We start from the raw sequence: 6000 nt of genomic DNA, 5'->3' as shown, positions 1-6000 counted from the left end.
TGAGATTGGGGGTTGGCAAAGACTGAGAGCAGACCAGGAGACACTCAAGCCGTTCTGTGATGTAGGTACACGCCTGTTATTCCAGTCCTCAGTTCCCAGCAAAGCAATGGTCACGAGGCTGGTTCTGGCACAGAGCAGGCTACAGCATAAGGGAAGGGTAGGAATTTTCTGTACAGAATGGAATGACTCAAGGAAACTAACAGCTTCTTTGTTTCTGCGTCTTATAGAGAGTACAGATACCATGTTTTTGGAAATCTTCACACATTGGCTTGATTTCCAAATGCGTCACTTTATTTTTACCCACGAAGCAGCCACACACTAGTACTTCTGAGCATGGGACATCACACGATGTCTTTAGCAAGCTCCAAGGTAGACCCAGCTCTCCTGGAGCTCGCAGCCTGAGGTCTCACCGCAGCCACAGGGTCCCTTGATGTTGGGGTTATTGAACACAAACTCACTGGACAGTCTGTCTTCCACATAGTCCATCTCTGTTCCTAGCAGGGTTAACTGTGCTTTCTTCTCCATGAACACTCAGACTCCAGCTTGACTAACTTCTTCATCAGAATCTTCTTTTGTCTTTGTAGACTCCAGGCTGTAAGAGAGGTCGTTACAGTCCCCGGTTCGCACGCCAAATTTCAGACCCACATGCTCAGGCTTGTCTTTGAGAAGTTGTTTATCTTGTTCACAGCACAGGGGTTCAGCGTGAGCGCCGCCCGCGAGGGCTGCAGTTTTCTCTTGCTCACAGCCCGCACAGTGGTGTGGACCAACGACACTGACAGAAGCCCAGGGCTGGAGTGTGGGGCCTCAGCAGCTCTCCATGGACACTTGGATGCCACAAGCTCCTGCTCATGCACTACAGGCCAGTTTTTCTCCTTTTAAATTCAGCCATAGACCACAGCTCATGGAATACTGCCACCCCCATTTAGGGTAGGTCTTCCCAACTCACTTAATCCAATCTAGACATTCCCGTACAGTTAACCCAAATGGTCTTTCCACGGGTCATTCTAGAGCCTGTCAAGGTGACAACATTAGCCATCATAAGTCTACCCCTCATCACCTTGACACAAACATTATCATTTTGAAGCTATAACCTTCTACTCCCTGTCCCTATAGGATCAGGGCCATCTCATGATGAAAAGTGCATTTAGTCTAACTTTAAGTCCCCATAACCTTTAGCAGTTCCAATACTATTTCTAAAGCCAAGACTTCTCTGAGATTCAAGGCACTCTCTTGTGTGCCATTGAAAATATCTATCTATCTATCTATCTATCTATCTATCTATCTATCTATCTATAATTTCAATGTACAAGTGCATGGAATAAATATTCAACCAGGAAGAACGGAATCATAGGAAGAAATGATAGGGCCAAAGAGAGACCAAATCCCAGCAGGGAAACTCCAAACCCTGTAGCAAAAGGCCTGGCATCTGGGGCTCCTGATGGAATCTTTAGATCCATAGGGCTTGGGTAGCCCTGCCTCTCCATTTCCCCTGTCTGTAAAGCACGTAGTATCTCTCCCCTGGGTACTACTTCCTGGCAGATGACCCACTGTATTAGTCAGGGTTGTCTAGAGTCATAGACCTTACGGAATGAATTCCCCCTCTCCATATATGTATGTTTATATATATATACATATATATGATTAATTGGAATGACTGCGAGGCTGCAGAGAAGCTAATCCAACAAGCGCTAGCTGTGGATGAAAAGTCCAAGAATCTAGTAGTTGCTCAGTCACACAAAGCCGAGTGTCTCAGCTGGTCTTCAGTATGTGCTGGAGTCCCAAAGAGAAATAGGCTCTAATGCCAGTGAAGAAATGGATGTGCTAGCAGTGAGGGCAAGCAGGTAGAGAGCAAAAGCTTCCTTCTTCTATGTCTTACATAATGATACTTCCAGCAGAAGATATGGCCCATATTAAATGTATGTCTTCCCGTTCAAGATTTGGATTAAAGGTGTGTCATCCAGCCTTAAGATTTGGATCAAGGGCTGGAGACTTGGCTCAGTGGTTAAGAGCACTGGCTGCTCTTCCAGAGGTCCTGAGTTCAATTCCCAGTAACAACACGGTGCCTCACAACCATCTGTAATGGGATCTAATGCCCTCTTCTGGAGTGTCTGAAGACAGCTACAGTGTACTCATGTACATAAAATAAATAATTCTTAAAAAATAAAATCCAGATCAAAGACATATGTCTTCCTGCCTCAAGATCCAGATTAATGGTGTCTGTCTTCCTACCTCAAAGGTCAGGATTAGATGTGAGTTCACCCACTTCAAACCAAGCAGAAAATTGCTCACAGGCATAACCTTCACTTCTGGATATTCCAGGTATAGTCAAGTTGACAACCAAGAATAGCCATCACACCCACGGTCTTAGCATCTCTAACATCTCAGGGGCTCCACTGCAAGCAATGTAGACCTCACTTTCACAGTTCTTCAAAATGACGTCTAGAGGCCTCCTTGCAGGGACTCTGACCCTTCCACACACTGCCTGCTCTGACTGGCTTGGTGCAAGCCTCACTCTTGCATCTTCCATGTGTGTCAATTCAGTATTCTACAAATGAAACTGCCAAGTTCTGCTGCCATTCTGGTGGGAGATCAGATGGTCCGAGCTGTGGTTTGAATAGGTTTGGCCCCCATAGACTCATGTGTTTGTCTAGATCTTGTCAAGTTGGAAATCAATAGTAACACTCACAAATAATAATGGCAACTCCAAAGGTATCCTTTGCCTCAGCTCTAAAAGTTCCCAACATTTCTCCTCTTGGGTCTCATACTAGTCAAGATTCTCTAGAGTTACAGAACTTATGGGATGAACATATATATGGATTGTATTGGAATGACTTATAGGCTTCAGTCCAACTAACCCAGCAATGAGCAGCTATGAATGAGAAGCTCAAGAATCTTGTAGTTGCTCAGTTTCACATGGCTTGGTAGTTTAGCTGGTCTTCTGTATAAGCCAGAACCCTAAAGAAGTAGGCGCCAATAGCTGTGCTGTCAAGTAAGTGCAAGCAGTTGAAGAAGAACGAATCCTTCCCTCTTCCACTGTCCTTATGTAGGCCTCCAGGAGAAGGTATAGCCCAGATTAAAGGTGTGCCTTAAGATCCGGATTAAAGGTGTGTGTCATTCCTACCTCAAGATCTGAATCAAAAGCTTGTGTCTTCCAACCTCAAGATCTAGTCACAAATATGCCCTTTATTTCTGGGTTGTAGTTCATTCCAGATACAGTCAAGTTGTCTTAGTCAGGGTTCTCCTGCTGTGAACAGACACCATGACAAAGGCAAGTTATATAAAGAACAACATTTAATTGGGGCTGTCTTACAGGTTCAGAGGTTCAGTCCATTATTATCAAGGTGGGAACATGGCAGGGTCTCGACAGGCACGGTGCAGGCAGAACTAAGAGTTCTACATCTTTATCTGAAGGCTGCTAGTGGAAGACTGACTTCCAGGAAGTTAGAGTGAGAGCCTTAACCCCACATCCACAGTGACACGCCTACTCCAACAAGGCCACACCTTCTAATAGTGTTATTCCCTGGGCGGAGCATATGTATGAACCACACAAACTGAAGATTGAGAATAGTTATCACAATCCACCCTTTGTCAACTTGACACAAATCATATCTCATGTCCAAATGAAAACAATAACTAGATCATAATAAGCCTACCATGATAATAACTATCCCTTGTGTAACTGTAAATGCATAAGCAATTATCAGGTCATAATGATGCCTAACATAACTATCCCTCGTGCAAATGCAAATGCTTTGTAAATTTAGAATAGGTCAATGTCCCTTAGGAAACATTCTTTTAGTAACAAAATAAAACAGAAGAACTCATGTCGCTTATAATCCTCCTTTCTGCAACTGGTCACGTGGCCTTAGCTGGAATTTATAACTACCTTCCTCTGCTACCCATGCTGTATTTCCTCCACCCTCAGCAAGCACCTCAGCAGGTCTTGGCTCTTTTCCTGGAGGAGTGACCCGTACCTTCATTCCTGATGGGTCTGTGCCCTTTGTCATCCTGTTTGGATTAGGCTGTTGTAGTTCCTCATTGACTTTAATCACAGGACATGGTACTAACAGGCTTTCTAAGGGATCTCCTGCACTCCAGACATAATCCTTCTTACCTCCATTGTAGAGAGGTAATCCAATTTCCCCATGGTAATCTGGATCTATCACCCCTCCTAACACTGTTACTCCTCTCTTAGCCTGTTGGTTTAAGGGCAATAGAAGCCAAAAATGACCAGGGGGAAGTCTGAGCTTCCAGTTCAATGGAATGTTTGTTGTAGCTCCTGGTAGGAGCACTCTCCCCTCCGGAACCAAAACTTCTAGGCCAACAGAACCTAGAGTTGTAGGGACAGGAAACAAAGATTTTCCTAGAGGGTCACTAGGAGTGATAGTGAGTAGAACTATTTCCTTTTCCATCCTTTGATTCCTGGACCTGTGGATCCTGGCTATGGGAGAAACTGTATCATATATCAGGCACTGATTCAAAGCATATACTGCCTTCTGAAGAATCCTGTCCCAGCTCTCCATGATACCACCATCCAATTTGCACTGTAACTTTGTTTCAAAAGGCCATTCCATCTTTCTATCAGACCAGCTACTTCAGGATGGTGGGGAACATGGGAAGTCCAGTGGATTCCATGATCGTGGGCCCACTGTCACACTTCTCTGGCTGTGAAATGAGTTCCTTGGTCAGACATAATACAGTGTGGAATAACACAATGGTGGATAAGGCCTCCTGTGAGACCATGGATGGTGGTTTTGGCCGAAGCCTTATGTGCAGGAAAGACAAATCCATCATCTGAGTAAATATCCATCCCTGAAAGAACAAAATGTTGTCCTTTCCACGGAAGAAGTGGTCCAATATAGTCAGCCTGCCACCAGGTTGTTGGCTGGTCACCTTGGGGAACGGTGCCATATCTGGGGCTCAGTGTTGGTCTCTGCTGTTGGCAGATCTGGTATTCAGTGGCAGCTGTAGCCAGGTCAGCCTTGATGAGTGGAAGTCCGTGTTGCTGAACCCATGCATAACCCCACTATGGGCACTTTGTTCATGTGCCCATTGGGCAATGGCAGGAATGGCTAGAGAAAGAGACTGTCTATCCACAGGATGGGCCATCCTATCTCTTTATTACTGAATTCTCCCTTGCCTGAAGCCACTTTTTGATGAGAATACATGGGACACAAATATCTTCACATCCTTTGCTCATTTGGAGAGATTTATCCACATACTTCTTCCCCAGATATCTTTCTTACCAATTTTCCAATGGTGATCTTTCCAAGTTCCTGACCATCCAATTAATCAGTCCATTTGGCTACAGCCCATGAGTCATTGAACAATGGTATATCTGGTCATTTCTTCTTCCAAACAAACTGTAATACCATGTGTACTGCCCTATGTTCTGCCCACTGTGAAGATTTATCTTCACCAGTATCTTTCAGGGTTGTCCCAGAAAGGGGCTGTAATTCTGCAGCTGTCCACTTCTGGGTGGTACCTGCATAACGCGCAGAGCCATCAGTAAAGTAAACCAGGCCCTAGTCTTCTCTTCCTCAGTCAGCCGATCATAGGGAACCCCCCATGAGGCTATCGATACACTCGTGGCATTGTAACAGGAATAGGAACCATAGGTATTTGGACAACTTCTTCACGTAATTTGCTTGTACCTTCAGGACCTGCTCGGGCTCCGATCTTGTATATACCACTTCTGTTTGATAATGGAATGCTGCTGTGCACGTCCTACTTTATGACTTGGAATGTCAGATAACACCCAGCTCATGATGGGCAGTTCAGGTCACATGGTAACTTGGTGGCCTATTGTCAAACATTCAGTTTTCACTAAGGCCCAATAGCAGGCCAAGAACTATCTTTCAAAGGGAGAATAGTTGTCTGCAGATGTTGGTAGAACCTTGCTTCAAAATCCCAAAGGTCTCTTCTGTGATTCACTTAAAGGAGCCTGCCAAAGGCTCTAAATAGCATCTTTATCTCCCACTCACATCTCAAGTATCATTG

General features: G+C 44.8%; 1 pseudogene; it reads right to left on the bottom strand.

Moving 5' to 3' along the window:
• Window positions 1-278: 278 nt before the first annotated feature.
• The window catches only part of Gm3878, a 7699-nt pseudogene continuing 1977 nt past the window's right edge, over window positions 279-6000 (bottom strand).

This window comes from Mus musculus, chromosome 1 (assembly GCF_000001635.26).
Source record: "Mus musculus strain C57BL/6J chromosome 1, GRCm38.p6 C57BL/6J".
In the NCBI taxonomy this organism is placed as follows: domain Eukaryota; kingdom Metazoa; phylum Chordata; class Mammalia; order Rodentia; family Muridae; genus Mus; species Mus musculus.
The sequence above is the reverse complement of the archived record's forward strand: the minus strand, read 5'-3'. Positions and strand labels throughout refer to the sequence as shown.